The sequence below is a fragment of the Talpa occidentalis genome, unplaced genomic scaffold (genome assembly GCF_014898055.3).
Source record: "Talpa occidentalis isolate TD23 unplaced genomic scaffold, MPIMG_talOcc4v2.1 talOcc4.4, whole genome shotgun sequence".
In the NCBI taxonomy this organism is placed as follows: domain Eukaryota; kingdom Metazoa; phylum Chordata; class Mammalia; order Eulipotyphla; family Talpidae; genus Talpa; species Talpa occidentalis.
In genome coordinates, this window is record NW_023604295.1 from 44,359,656 (window position 1) to 44,375,677 (window position 16,022).

Sequence of the window (16,022 nt, forward strand, 5' to 3'; positions counted from 1 at the left end):
AACAAAGCTAATTTTCTCAGTCTGAAGAAAAAAATCCACCTGGAAGAGAAAGATTTGCCCACTGATTCATTCATCAAATATTTGTAGTTCACCTACAATGTCCTCAACGCTGTGTGAGGCACTGGGCTGGGGTACAATAGTGAGAAATCTGAGGGCATGCCTCAGTTTTGGAGGAGAGGGGGAATTCTGAGTGCAGTAGAAAATGTAGCACTCAGATTGTTCTGTAATCCAGGCCTGTCTGAAGGCATGGCCACTGCAGTATAGAGCTAGTAAATACAAAAAGTTGCTGGGTTGCGAAGCTGCACGCTGCCTCGAACGCTGCCTCTGTGGCGCTGGTTCGATCCCCGGCTGCTCCCCGGCCACCAGAGGAGGGTCCCACACGGTGAGCAGACCTCTCCTGCCGCCCGCTGCTCCCCTCAGCAGTGTACTTCGGTCCTTCTGCCTGCTCTGTTCCCCGCTCTGGCTCTGGTGAATTCTCTCATCCTTCTGACTGTACCCATTGCATGTATAAACAAAAAACAAACAAACAAACAAACAAACAAATAAATAAAGTATGCCTCTATTAAAAAAAATTAAAAAAAAATTGCTTGGGTTCCATTTTCAAGAAATTATAAAAAACAGACAGTGAGAGGAACTGGGGGTTCTGCCACCAGGAAGATGGTGGAACTGGGGGTTCTGCCACCAGGACGATGCCCTCTACACAAACCTCAGCATATAACAGGGGGGTCCCCAGGAGAAGGGGAGGTTCCAGCTCCCCTGCCCTACCAAGAGAGGGTGAAGCTGAGCAGGGAGGAGAAGAAACTGGAGAGGAGACTGGGGAAGGAAAGAAGCAGGATGGAGAGCCAGAAGGAGACCTGGAGGAGGCCCATGGAGCAGAGACCTGTGAAGAAGCTGCATTTGCTTCTCGGTCCTGGACTGATTGAAAAAGATGTGGGTGAGAGACCCGTGGGGAGGAAAACGATGGTAGCTTTAATTTTGATTTTGATTTTGCTCTTGCTCTTTTCCTTCCAGACTGGTCTGGCCATTTTGCCCCTTTTCAATGACTCCCCACCAGAAGGTGTTTTAGACTGGTGGCAGGTTTTCAGACCTTGTTTTGGTCCAAACCTGTTTGATTGGACATTTACCCATGAGAGTGCTTGATTTGGAAACATTATTCTTACTCTTTTCTTTGTTGCACACTAATTGTATTTAAGTTCCTTTCCATTAAAGGTCTTATATATTTTGTCTTGATGCTGCGGATGGCAAAACCTATTTAGAACGGGCAGGTTTGGGGACTCTGGGGTGTCCCTCTCCCTGCCCTTTAATGAGGACACTTGATCTGGAGGTATTGTTGGATACCAGGCATGTCCTCAAATGGGATAAGAGTAGAGACTGGAGACATTAACCCACACAACTAAGAAAGAAAGGACAGCTGGGCCTAGGACTTGGCTGAGATCTGTGATGGGGCTTGCTAGAACCAACTTGGTAGGAATTAGGGGAAACAACAATTTCTGTAGAGCTAATGGGGGTGGAGCTGTGAGATCAGCCAAGTCTCTGCCCGGGCTAATATGTTTGGGAAGGTTTTGTCAAGTTATTTCAAAGCAGGCTCCGAGGAGTTAAGACACTTGCTCATGGTCTTCTCAACCCCAGCCCACCGTGTAGTGGAAAAGCCTCAGGATTCCGGTCTCTGCTCTGCTGTTGACATGTTACAGGACCCAAGGCAAGTGACTTTATCTGCTGAAGCTCAGTTTGTTCATCTTTAAAGGAAGGGGTTGAATGAGAAGAGAGCTACAAGAGCCTGTGATTCTCTATCTAATTTCAGGTCCTCAGCACCAGTTCTGGGTTCCCTTGATATCTAACCCAGTCTTACACATTCCGACAAACCCCCTCGCTTCCTAACATGGCCCTTGTACTCCAGCCAAACCAATTTTCTCACTGTCCCTGACAATAGCTCACTCCTATTCATTCCTGACCCTCAGCCAAATTCCTCCCTAAGGACACTAAGGAAGTTGGGCTGTACCTCCTGTTCACACCATGATTTCTCCAGCCCATTGTTGGAAAGGACATGCCCCTTGGCTTCCCTGATGCCAATCTTCAAGGTGGGCGTATGTCAGCTCCCCTGGGTGTCCATTTATATCTCTGACTTTAATTTGTCTAGGCCCTTTGTAAATTCATTTATATTTCCCTCATGTACTACATCTGGGAGTAATGTGCTTCATGAGTTTATTACCCATTTCTTTTATTTGTTCTAACTGTTCCTCTCTCATCTTCCCCTCCAGCGAATGTTTGGGTTGAATAAGTCCTTGTTCACCTTCTCCTGGTTATTGATGAGCTTACTGATTTCCATTGTGTCCTTTTCCAGTTTGGAAAATTCTAACGTTTAGGCCTGTCGACGCCCTCCGCCCTCGCCCCCCTTCCCCCAACAGTCCTCAGTTGTTCACTCTGTTCCTTCTCTAGTGTCAGAACATCCTTCAGAGGCTCAGTGTCTAGAACTCACCACAAATCAATGCAGGGCAGGTGATCATGATTAGAGAAGTGCAAGGGTAGGGGCTCAGTTATTTTCAGCCTGCCCCATCCCTTGCTGATACTTGATGTGTTTTCTTGGTCTTCGCAACAAAGTAGTGCTTCAAACTTCGGTACTAGAGGGGAAAGTGCTTCCAAAGACACAGGCCCTTCCCTGCCTTTTGACAGAGATGTTAATCACAAACTTTGGATGTTTATTTTTTTTTTTTTTTTTTTAGATTTTTTTTTTTTTTTTTTTTTTTTTTCTCTACAGAGGCATGCTTTATCCATTTGTTTGCCGGTTTGTTTGCCTGTTTTGTTTATACATGCACTGGGTACAGTCAGAAGCGCGGGAGGGCGAGAGAATCCACCAGAGCCAGAGCAGGGAGCAGAACAGACAGAAGGACCAAAGTACACTGCTGAGGGGAGCAGCGGGCGGCAGGAGAGGTCTGCGCACCATGTGGGACCCCCCTCCGGTGGCCGGGGAGCAGCTGGGGATCGAACCGGCGCCGCAGAGGCCGCGCGCAGCTTCGCAACCCAGCGCTCAACCGCCGCGCCACCGGGGAGGCCCTGGATGTTTATTTTTAAACATATTTGCATCTGCCATGTTAAATTCATCTGCCTCCTTTCTGCCAAATTTATACAAACTCGGTTGATAACAATAATAATTAACATTTACTGAGCTTTTAAAATGCCCCAGGCGCTGTGCTAAGTATGTCATATCTTTCTTTGCAACGCTCTGAGGTAGGGACTATTATTACCCAATTTTGAAGATAAGAATATTGAGAAACAGAGAGATTAAGTAACTTGATCACCACACAGCTGGTAAATGGCAGAGCCTAGATGGCAACTCTGAGAAACTGAGATTTTCAGTTTTAATGTTCTGTGCAGTTAAGCCTGGATTAGAATCATCTAGGAGCTTTGAAAAAAAAACAAACACCAGTTTTCCGGGTCCCACCCCAGGACAGATAAATCAGGTTCTTTAGGGTCTGGGACCTAGAGAGAGATATCTATAAAAGCTCCCCCAGGTAATTCTATTGTCCGATCAGGATTGAGAATCTCTACTCTGGTGCCTCCTACCGTCCAAGCCTGTCAGTTTATTTCTACTGGAATAGGAATACATTTAGTCATCTGCCACAGGGTGGTTTGTCACAGGCACTCTCCCCTCCAGAGCATTTGTAAAGATATTTAATCAGGTCAGTCTTGGCATAGATTTGTTATTGTTGCAGTGGTGGTGATGGTAAAATAAACATAACATTTACAAGGTTAACTATTTTCTTTAAGTTTATTTTTAAAATGTAAGCTGGATTACTCTATACACATATTTTCTTTTTTAAATTGTGGTGCAATACATATAACATAAAATTTGCCATCTTTGTGATATTTAAATGTGTAATCCCGAGGCATTAAGTACACTCACATGGTTGTGGGACCATCACCATCACCATCTCCAGAACATTTCATCAATCCCAGCTGACTCTTGTCCCCATTAAAAATGCTAACACCCCAGGACCTCCCTGGTGGCGCAAGGGGTTAAGACACAACCTATGAAGCTATCTGAAGCCTCTGCAGCACGAGTTCGAACTCTGGCCAGAGAGAAACCCACATGGTGCTGCAGACCTCTCTTGTCTCACCCGCTGCTCCCCTCAGTAGTGTATTTCAGTCAATCTGCCTGTTCTGCTCCCCACTCTGTCTCTGGTGAATCCTCTCACCTCCCACACCTCTGGCCTGTACCCCACCTCTTGTATGCATAAATAAATAAATCTTTAAAAAAAATGCTAACACCCCATTTTCCCATCACCATGATCCCTGTTAACCGCCATTCCATTCTCTTTATGAATTTGACTCTTCTAGGTACCTCACGTAGGTGAAGTCATTTTGTTTAGCATGATGTGTTCAAGGTTTCTCCCTGTGGTCACATGTGTCAGAATTGCCTTCCTTTTTAAAACTGAATAGCGGGCCTCCCTGGTGGCGCAAGGAGTTAAGACTCAACCATCCCCAGGGCCTCCCCGGTGGGTTGAGCGCTGGCTTGCGAAGCTGCCTGCAGTCTCTGCAGCGCAGGTTCGATCCCCGGGCCACCGGAGGCAGGTCCCACATGGCGCGCAGACCTCTCCTGCCACCCGCTGCTCCCCTCAGCAGTGTACTTGCCTGCTCTGCTCCCTGCTCTGGCTCTGGTGAATTCTCTCACCTTCCCGCGCTTCTGACTGTACCCAGTGCTTGTATAGATAAATAAAAATAAATCTTAAAAAAAAAAAAAAAAAGACTCAACCATCCCTGGCCAGGGAGCTACCCACATGGCGCAACAGACCTCTTCTGACTCACCGACTGCTCCCCTCAGCAGTATATTTCAGTCAGTCTGCCTATTCTGTTCCCCACTCTGTTCCCCAATCTTTAAAAAAATAAAACTGAATAGTGTTCCACTGTCTGTCTTTATCACATTCTGTTATCCATTCATGACACAGATTCTTGAGGAGGGAATTTTAACAGTGTAGCATCTAGAAAAGTCTGAATTTGCCCCCACTTTTGTTTTCTGTATCTAAGTCATTTACAGATCTCGATAAAAGAGACATCATCCCTCCTTTAGCGCCAGGGTGACTTAACCTTTTCAAAAGCCTTTCTCAGAGAATTATGTCGAGAAGCTTTTTAAAAGTCTAAGGTAGATTATAGTCGTTTCTCTTCAGTATGTCTACTTCCTTTCTTTCTGGAAGAGCTCCATTAAGTTTGTCTCTTCTCTCCCCTATGCCTGCCCACACCTATTCTTTCTGTGTGGACCACAGTTCCCATCTCCTTTGAGAAGTCTTTCTGGACTCAATGCCAGTTGGCTGGCTCCCTCTCTCTTGAACTTCTCTGGTGTTTATTGCCTGGAGCAGGCAATCTGGCATTTACCTGCTATTTACTTCTTGCATGCACCTCACATTCCCAGTAAGACGATCATCCCTTAAGCATTGCTCATCCTCTATCTGTGTCCTCTCTAGCCTCTGTACTGAACTGAGCAAATAACAGAGGAGGAAAAATTCGTATTTAATTGAAATGCAGCCTTCCTGAGAATCCGTGCTTCCCAGCTAACATCTGAGATCTGAGCGGCCTGTAACAGGATATGCTAAGGGCATCTACAATCCCCCTTCACTTCCCAGATTCAGGGATGGAGCCAGCACCAAGCAGTATTTGGAGGGTCAAAGTTCTCTTTATGCCTGCCCTTATAACTCACTTGGCTGACATGCCCACTTCTCTGGGTACCCACATTTCTGTACTCACTTTTTTTTACTCATGGCTAGCTCAGTTCCTTATTTTCTATATTCCACTATCTTTGGTGGCTGCCTCATGTAACAAAGGTGGACAGTGGGTTTTCATCATTTCTGTCACCCCCACCCTAGTCAGTTGTTAAATCACATTCTCCTAAACAGCTCACTCTCAAGTCCTCTCTCTGTCCCCCCTCCTCACCACTCAGCCTCCTGCTTCAGCTCCTGGATGAGTCTCCTGGCCTGTACCGTTGGATTCAATCCAAACCGCTCCTGTGGCATTTGGCATTTTTAATCTGGCCCTGCTCATTGTCCAGCAACCTCCGTGGTGCTGTTAATATATGGGTTGCCGTGTTTAGATAAAGCATTGTGCCAATCCACTTTTCTATGATGGTGAGGAATGCAGGGGTCATGAAACTCCACAGGAGAAACATTTTGGTCAGGGTCGAGAAGTCTCTATGGACTTCTCCACTATTATAGTGGTTTTCTACTCCTATTCAGGCAGGAGGTTCTCCTTCAGATTCCTCCTTAGCCCTGTCCCCAGGTCTGGCCCTGCTTGGGTTTCCTAAGCGCTGGGTCCATGCCTCTTCTTGGATACAAGAAGTATCCAAGATATTCTCTTCTTGAAAAGATTCACAGCCCCCACTGGGGACAGAGCCCTAGGTTTCCTTGGCTAACATCCACTCTTTCCTGATGTCCAGGATCAAGGGCTCCACCCTGGAGAGAATCACAGACACAGGACTGTGTCCTTCCCTCACTTAGGGCTGAGCTTTTGACTCAGCCTTTTATCCATCATTTACCAGGAGGCCTGGTGGTGTCCTCCAGACCAGTCATGCCTCTGTTCTTCCCTCAGTTTTATACCTCTCCTTTTCCTCACTTCTTCCTGACTCATCCTCAGCCCAAATCTGCCAGTGTTTGCCAGCGCAGTAGAGAAGAGGAAGACAGAAAGGTGCTTCTGGGAAAGAGAGGTGATTATCCCTGGGTGTCAGCTCAAGGGCCAGTCTTCCTTTTCTCTCACTGTACCCCTGATTTAGGAAATATGAAAATGAGGCATGTGTGTATGTGTGCACTTATTTATACTTGTTATCAGAGATAATGTATGAAACTAAATATATGAAGACTGGAAAGGAATTTCATTTTTTTCAAGAATGAGGGGAAAAATCTGGAACTGTAATACAACAGAAATGATTCCAGGATGAGTGGGCACATGTGGGATTGGGGACCACTTAATATGTTTGGGTTTTCAGAGCTAACGTATGACTTGGACAACTGCTGAGGGGGTCAATGGACCTATGTGGTTAACCATGTTGAAAACTTTAGTATTGTATATGTTTCACTATAATATGTATTTTTTATTAAAAATCTTCTAAAAGTACAAGCATAAATATTTAATAATCAACTAGCAAGACCAGCTTTATATGAAAAAAAATCTATTTAGGTCTCAACTCTGAAAATTACTAGTTGTGTCATTCACCCTCAGTTTCCCTATCTGTAAATTGGGATAATAATCATCATCAGCGGCAGCATAGAGATAGTGTTTACAGCTATGGGCCTAGACAAAATCAACTAGGGCATCAGTGTATCTGTCTCCTACACAGGTGCATCAAGTTCAAAAGATATTATATAGAAATCACTTTTGTAAACTGTTATCTACCTTGAAAAGACTAAATACATAAATATGGTAAAGGGCATAATTAAGAAGTAGGTGCAGGTAGAGTTAGAATCATAGAATGTGTGTGCAAGAAGGATCTTAGAAGCCAGTGGATCAAACCCTCTCATTTTCTCCAGGAGGATGTGAGGTCAGAGAGGTTAAGAGACTTGTCCAAGGACACCTAGCTCATGGCTAAGCCCATTCTAGAACAGAGAAGCCCTAACTGCTGGTGTGGTGTTCTTTCCACCACACCATGCACCTGCTCACATTTATTGCTTCCGCTCTCTCTGAATTTGTTAACCAGGGCCAAGTAATTCTTCCAAAACAGAAATCTAATTATATCACCTTGTGTTTCATACATGCTATTTCCTCTGCCTGGAATAATCTCTCGGTGTCCCTGTCTAGTGAATTGCTACCCCATCTCCATTCCCAGCTTAAATGGCCCATTGATGGGAAGACTTACTTGCCCTGCCCAGTAGAGCTGATCACTGGTCCTCACAGATTCTGGTCCTTCTGAGATACATGTATTGACTGTGGTTATATCTGCCTCTCCTGCCTTTCTGTGAGCCTCTGCCTTTCTTCTCTTCCTACGACCTCTCTGCCTAGCACAGTGAGTGGCACTTAACTGTTTGGAGAGGAAGGAAGGAAGGAAGGAAGGTCTTTCTCTTTCACCAGCTCAAGACAATGGCAAAACTGCCATTTACTGACTCTTCAGTGCCTCTGACCTGAGTGTGCTTTTGGTTCACAAACCAACAATGACTTCTGAGTGAGAATTTTCTTCTTTTTCTTTTTTTTTCCCTGCACACAATGGGCAGGTGATTTTGGGACCAGGAAATTATTTGATAAGTGATCGCTGTCTTTTTCTTTTCAGTTTTCTCTCTCTCCTATCAACACACATGTGACTGTTGTTTGCCTTTTGTTGCAAGGTCAAATTTGTGTTTGTGCCTGGGTTATGTACAGATGTGTGTGTATACACACACACACAACCCTACACACACTCCTGGGAAAGACTGAGCTCTGGTTTTACAAAGGTAGCTAAATCTTCTAGGAAACAGCCCCCAGTTTTACACCGTTGCTTTTGAGAATTTGGAGTACTTCTTAACCTTTCTGCGCCTTAGCTCCAGATAAGTTTGGAACTTCCAGGTTAAGAGTGAATTCTAAGAACTGTTTCCCACCATGTTCACTGCTCTTTAGCATGTTTGTTTTGTTTTGGATAATTCTGTATTAATTACTGTATTTACATTCTGCTTAATTAACAGTGTTCCAGTAGGTAGAAAAGTTCATTCTTAATAAAGTTATTATTGTACAGGTTTAAGGAATGTGACAGAAGGTGATGACCTGCAAAGGTTTTAAGAAGGTGACAGAAGGTGGTAGTGACACTGTGGTGAGGGGGCTTAACATTCCAGCTTTGTTCCAAGTAAAAGATTAAGAGATTCTAACCAGCTTGGATTTACCAAACACCAGAGATGCCAGAAGTAGGTGGTAAATAAGGCTAACAAATCAACTGTCCCTTCCTAGGTTTGGACTTCTGAAGCTCTCTTGTATTGAGAGCTCTTGAGTAATCACTGTTAATCAATACAATACTGTAGAATGCAATTAAGATTAATTAGCTCAGCATCCCAAGCTGCTCTGCTTCTATGTCTGTATCTCTTTGGGAGCCTCCCCTGCTTGTCTCCCCTGAAAAAGAGGGGTTCCTGGCCTGCACCCCCAGGCTGGGGTCTCTTCTCTTTGCTTTCTACATCAAGCCCCTCCCATACTCATTCCTGGTGAGGGAGAGCCAGGAAGGGCCATGAAATAATGATGGGAAGGGAAACAGAGAAAATAGTCAAAACACAGTGGAAAAAAAGGATGGAGGACAAGTGACTAGATGAAGGCTGAAGTTTTTTATTGCCTCCAAGAGAGAGCTGGGCTGACAACCACTCAGAGGACAGTTTGAACGCAAACAAATGGGAAACCTTCTGCTTATCCTCTTTTTCTGCAGTATATGAAATATTTCTGTGGTTTTGTATTAGTTAAAATGTGTCTATATCACACACATTTATAATTTTGCAGTGACAAAACAGTTCCCACAGTTTTGTAGAGAAACCGGGATGGAAGGGAAATGAAGTGGAAGGGTACCAGACTGGGGCTCAGAGGATCTTTGCCCACTTCAACCTGGCTCTCTGGGACAATGGCTTTCCCTGTCAAGATGTCAGTCCTTGTCTGCAAAAGAAAGACAAAGATGTGGGCTCAAATGCCCTACATTACCTCTTCCGGCTCTGTCAGCTCCAAATTCAACGGACAGGCTACCAAACTGATATGTCTGGATATAACCGATTCCTTCCACTTCTCTACATCTCTCTCCTCTAGTGCACAGTGTGTCTTACTTTGGCAGGTTCTTCATTCTGCACATTATGAGTTTTAGCATTTCTGTTGTCCTAGAAAGTCTTTATTTCGGAGAGGCTGCACAGTTTCTCTTTACAGTGTGTCCTAAACTCCCTTCTTGGATTCTCTTTCCCATCATCCTGGCCACACCAATTCTTTCCTTGCTTCAGAGGGTGTGTGTGTGTGTGTGTGTGAGAGAGAGAGAGAGAGAGAGAGAGAGAGAGAGTGTGTGTGTGTGTGTGTGTGTTGCATCTCTGGGTTTCTTTCTGCCTCCATCCTTCTGCATTATCTGGGATTTCTTTTCCCCAGAATTTTGTTATGTAAAATACTTCACTCTGCTTCTTAAATTTCTGGCATACTCCAGCAAGTCTTTTAATGCTTTCCTTCTTTCAACTTATCTATTTTTATTCCTCAGTTCTCTTTGGTTATCTCTTGAACTCACACTTTTGGTGTTCAATTTCTCAGGTTCTTTGTCTTTATCCTTCATTCTTTTCTTAGGTCACCTTTAAAAAATGTCTTTAAATACCTCTTTTTGTTCAGCAGAGGGCTCACTTTCCACCCCTCCTGCAGCCTGGGCAGAAAGGATTTGAAGCTGTCCCTCTGACTTTCCCTCCCACCTTCTTGCCATCAGAAACACTGGATACTTAAACTTGTAAACAATTCAGCCTCTCTGGGTGTGATCACGTTATACCTTCCCTCCAGAGCAGAGAACGCTCCACCTCCCCTGGGGATCGCTAATCTCTTGGATGCCCTCCCAATGTTCCTGATCTTATTTTATTCATTGCAGCCCCTACTTGTTCTTCACATCGTGTTGTAGGGTAGGTATTACAACTTCCGTTGACAATTGAGGAAACTGAGGCGTGGAGAGGTTCAGTCAAGGTCGTGCAGCTTGTAAAATTAACGCTAATCGGGCCAGTTTGGGTTTTCCAGTGCAGTCCAGCAGGCTCACCTCACTCCCTTTGACTGCAGTTTATACTATTGATAGATTTCTTCTGTTTTGTACTCGGTTCTTTTCCCCCTCAAATCCGCAGGCGAGAAGAGAGCTCCTAGCTAATTAGGGCTGATGAATCTGGAAGCCCAGGAGGAAGGGAGACTTTCCTTGGGCCCCAAGGGTTGGGGTGGGCTGACTCTCAGGGAGGAAGTCAGGTTCGAAACGGGGTTTATCGAGGACGATAAGGGGGGAATGGCAAAAGGTAGCAAGTGCTGGGGCACCTGGGTCGCGCTGTGAGAATGCCGACTGCAGAGAGGGGCTCCTGTCCACCCTCGGGCAATGCACACTTGGCAGGTCAGGCGCTGGAGTCCGGCGGAGCCCCGAGACGTGCAGCGGCAGGGCGCCCCCTCGCGCTCTTTCTCGCGCCTTGGCGCTGGCGGGTGAAGCGCCCGCCACAGCAGGTCCCCTCCTCCTTCTCGCTCCCGCTCCCCTCCATCTCTCCCCAGCTCCCAACTCCTCCCCCACCGTGCTCCCTCCCTCCCTCCCCTCCCTGGATCTCCTCCCCCCTGCTCTCTCCGGCGCGCGAGGTCGGGAGCCAGTTGGAGCTCGGGGGCTGCTGCCAGAGCCCAGCTCCGAGGAGCCGGGCGGGTCGGCCGCGCATCCAGCGGCTGCTGGAGGAGTCCGAGGGCAGCCGCCGCCGACCCGGGTCGGGACTGCACCGGAGGAGCCTGGGGGCTGTTCCAGCTCGGCCGCCCCATTGCCAGACGGGTCGCCAGCCCTCAGGTTCGGCTCTACCGCTGCGCGCTGCCGGCTGCCGGCTGCGGGGAGCCGCGGGGAGCCGGCACCTGCGCCCGCCGCCGGGAGGTGAGTCCCGCGAGCCCCCGGCGCGTCCCCTGCGCGGGCTAGGGCTGCGAGTTGCAAACTTCAGCAACTCGGGTGGGTGCAGGGGTGGGAGCCCGGGGGCGCCGGCAAGTTAGAACTAGATGGGGGAGGCTGGGGTCGGAGGTGGACGGCCCCCGGCTCGCGCGCGGTTCGCTCGCCGCCACCTCGGCCCCGCGCCCCACCGCGTTCCAGCCGCCTGCACTTTCCCGGTCCCGGGGCTCCGCGCCCCCGCCCGCCCGCGGTCCACGCGTTTGGCTGAAAAGGCGTTGGGACCCGGGGGCCGAGATGGAGGCTCGGAGAAGGCAGACGAGCAGCCCGGTGGAGCGGGAGTGCGGGCGACGAGCGCGTGGGAACGCGTGGCCCGCCCGGGGTGTGAAATCTCCCGCTCGGGGACGTCCTGGTTCCTCCCCTGTCGCTGGCTGGCGGGCCCCCCATCTGGATTGTGCCCCCTTCTATGGTAGGGCCCTTGAACCCAAACTCTGCCCCCCAGGCCCCAGACGCCGCGGCCGGGAAGCCCCGCGCTCCGCCTCGGCGGCTGGAGAGGGGTGCGGCGGCGGGAACGGGGGGCGCAAACGGCGATTTCCTGATTTATTTTTCTCATGGTAATTTGTCTTTGTGGTAGGGGCTGCCCATTCACTTTCCGCTCACGTCGTGCTGGAGAGCCGGCGCGGAGGGAGGGCGCGGGGGCGCTCGGGCTCTGGGAGCAATGGAGACCCGCGAGCGCGGCCGGGACGCGAGCGAGGCGGGAGCGCAGAGGGGAGTGGGCTTCGGCCCCGCGGGTCGAGGCGCGGCTGAGGGGGCCCGGCCAGCGGGGAGGCAGGGTGGAGCCGGCTTCTTCACCCGCCGCAAACTTTAAACAACCAGAAGCCACCTGAAGCGCGGCTCTTGCCTCCTCCCCATCGCCAGGCGCCTAGTTCTCGGGTCTTTCTGTGCGCCACGGTCGGCAGGAGTGGGTCCCGGGTCTGGAGGGGGAGAAGTGATGGCCGGACTCTCGCCCCTCCACTCTCGGCACCCGGGTGATCCTTTCCTGGCGTTCGCCGTGGGGTGAGGGCAGCCTGAGCACCGACGGGCTGCGAGCGCGCCCCGCGCGCGCCTTCCCCGCCCTGGTGGCTGAGCCGGTGCCGCTGGGATTGAAGGGCTGGAAGCTCGCTGGTGTCTAGACCCCCCCACTGGCTAACTTCTCTTGCCTCCCGTCCCCCATATATTTTTCCTTCAGCCAATATCCTTGCACATGTCTCATGCACCTCCCTTTCCCCCCATCACTTCGGCCCATTCTGCACATTTGGTAGCGGCGCCTTTCTCCAGCGCTCTCCAAGGCCGCCTCCTTGACCTCCCCACCCCCACTTTCCTTCTAGTCTCTCCCACCCTGCTCCTCACTTACCCTCCCACCTCCCAGGGCGCCCTCCTTCCTCACCCCCACCCCCCGCAGCCCCCCACCCCACTTATTGACGTTCTGAAGTGGCCTCTCATTTTTTCTGAATACGTCTAGATGACCTTGAGGAGGGGGCACAGGGAAACTTGAGCATGAGTAGTGAGTGGACTTGACCACTAGAAAAAGGGGGACTGGCTAAGAAGCAGCTTGGGAAAAAACCCAGTACCCTGCCCCAAATCTAGATTCCGAATGGAGGAGGAAGGGGGATACAATATTGGAAAGGGAGTTCGCCACTCAGTCACCTAGAGACCTGTTTTGAGAGACCTCTCAGAAGGAAGGGTGGCTGTGTCAGGTAAAGAAAGGTGTGTCAGGTAAAAAGGTGAGTGGGGGAAACTCCTTTCTACACACAGCTACCACCACAAGGGTAGGGGATCTTCCATCTTTTTTCTCTTTTCAAGGAGTTAATGCCAGAGCCTTCCTTCTCCAAAGGCGGCAACAGTCATCGCTGTCATCATTGTGGACACCATTTTTTTGTATTAAAAATTATGTTAATTGACAATGTTGATTTACAACACTGTATATGTTTTAGAGGTACAGGTTCACACCTCTACGTATGTCATCACACCTTGTTTACCACCAAAGCCCCAGTAACCCTATAGTTAAAGATTTTTTAAGCTCCTCACTGTGTGTGATGCATGATGCTAGGTGCTGGTAGATATAGAGAGGTTCAGGGCTGAGTCCAGGCCCAGAGAAACTAGTAAATTCACCAGTTTAATCCATAGACACTTATATGGGTATTTGGGGAGGGAGAACATGAATGGGCAAATGCATAGGTAATAAAAGGTAGCAAGGGCTAGTGCCAAGTGGTGACTTAGGCTTAGGAGAGGATTGATTGAGGAAAGCTTCCTTACTTAGGTGGGACTAAGAGTTGGGCTTGTTAACTCTGTCCTCCCAGCCCCCTGCTGTCTGTGCTGTCTGTTTAGGAAGGGTGGGTCAGGAGAAAGGATAGATGAGGTGGGACCCTCGTTCTGAGCCAGATCAGAAAGAGAAGCCAAAAGGTCCAGCCTGGCTCCATGGAATGCCTCCTCCTAGTAGGGATTGGGGCAGTCACAGAAACTTCTCTGTCTTGGGGCACCCTTCTTGACTTCTTTGAAAACCTTTCTATTAATCACTTCTTATTGAGTTTCAAAGCTGGAAGAAGACTTAGAGATTATCCCTGTCAGGGGAGTCACAAATTCAAATACCCACAGAGGGGAGGCAGATTACAATATGTTCATCAGGCAATTAAAGTGGTTAAGCCTGGGGACAGTTGGATGTTTTTTGTTTGTTTGTTTTAAAGATTTATTTATTATTTATGCATACAAGAACTAGGGTGCAGGCCAGAGGTGTGGGGGTAAGAGGAGTCACCAAAGACAGAGTTAGGAGCAGAACAGGTAGACTGACTGAAATACACTCCTGAGGGGAGCAGCAGGCAAGACAGGAGAGGTCTGCCTTGCCATGTGGGTTGCTCCCTGGCCGGGGATCGAACTCATGCTGCAGAGGCTGTGGCTAGCTTCATAGGTTGCGTCTTAACCCCTTGCACCACCAGGGATGCCCACAGTTGGATGTTCAAAGTCAAGCTGGTCAAATAAAATGGTATGATCCTTGAATAGTCTGACTCTTATATCCACCTATAAAAAAAGTAAGATTCTAAAAGTAATCTCACCCATACTATGTGTACATGTCATCATGTCTCCCTATACTTTGGGGACCTATTGAAACACACTAGACTGATTCTACCTCTGACTTGTGGATATCCAGCTTGCTCTATTCCTCAGGGGATAGATGAGTTCCTTGAGGCTAGGGAGCCATCTTGTCTTATGCAAAATCTGAGTACTTCACATCCACTGATACAAGGTTCCGGGTACAGAGTTAGGACAGAAACTCAGATCTCCACCTCCCTTCTCTCTCCTCCCCCCAGGAACCCAGAAAGTGTAAACCATATTTATTCTTTATAAAAAGCAATAAAAATCCAGCCATGACTTTTTTGTTTCCTTTAATATAGTAAAGCTTTATTCAGGAGTTGGATGAGAAAAGATGGGAATCTCACATAGGATGTTCAGGAATCCCAAAGAATATCCAGAAAGCTTCAAGCCCAGGATGTGGGTCTAAAAAGGGGAGGGAGAACTCTGTCTCTGGTGAGTTCCTCTCACCATCCCATGCCTCTGGCCTGTACCCCAGCTATTGTATAAATAAAAAATAAATCTTAAAAAAAAAATAAAAAGGGGAGGGAGAACCCCAGCAAGGGGGCAGAGGCACAATGGACATGTATGGAGTGTCCGTCTGACCAGACTGCAGATTGGCGGATGAAGCACATGCACTTGGAAAGAAGATGCTATTGGGTCCAATTATTTTCAGTCTTCATCATGATACTCCTGTTCTTCATCTTGGTCACCCTCCTATATCTTACACAGAAAATCAACAAGATAGCAACTCAGATTGCTACCATATAAACAATCAACAATGATTTCTTTCACTGAGGATTGAGCTTGTAGAATGGCAATTGAGGACAAAGGACAAGCTATTTTATTAGAAGTTATATTGCCTTAAAGGACTCAGAGCTGAGCTTTGGTGTCCCACCACCCACATCCCTAACAGTCATATATTCTCCAGGGTCCTCAAGTGTAGGCTTTGTTATTTATTGCCTGTATACCTGGTAAATACGACCAACAGTGGCATTAAACACATATGTTTGTCACTTACTAGCACCTATTATGTGCCAGGCACTGTGCTAAAAGCTGTGGATACAGCAGTGAACAAGGCATGTTTCCGATCTCCAAGGATAGAAGTGAATCAGCATGATGAGGAGAACATAGCTACTAGTGTTATCTCAATTTTTGTGATGGAATTTACTGTTTTGGGTTTTTTTCTGTATGTTTGTCTTGGTCCTGACAACTAATATGGAGTAATCCAAAAGAATTGGGGCCTAGGGTTTTAGGGGTATGACTGAAGGCCAGGATTCCACTATCGTACATATTGCCCAGTGCCAAGTCCCTTCTCCATGCCACAAATTCTTCACTTATCAATGATCAGTTGATGGGGTGGAACTGAGCACCTGCCCTG

At 48.0% G+C, this 16,022-nt stretch overlaps 1 protein-coding gene across 1 annotated transcript in view; it reads left to right on the forward strand.

Moving 5' to 3' along the window:
- Positions 1-11,231: 11,231 nt before the first annotated feature.
- SEMA5B (semaphorin 5B) overlaps positions 11,232-16,022 on the forward strand; it is a 114,650-nt gene continuing 109,859 nt past the window's right edge. The window contains exon 1 of the mRNA XM_037525437.2: positions 11,232-11,530. The gene's annotated coding sequence lies outside the window, so the exon portion shown is untranslated. The remainder of the gene's footprint in view (positions 11,531-16,022) is intronic.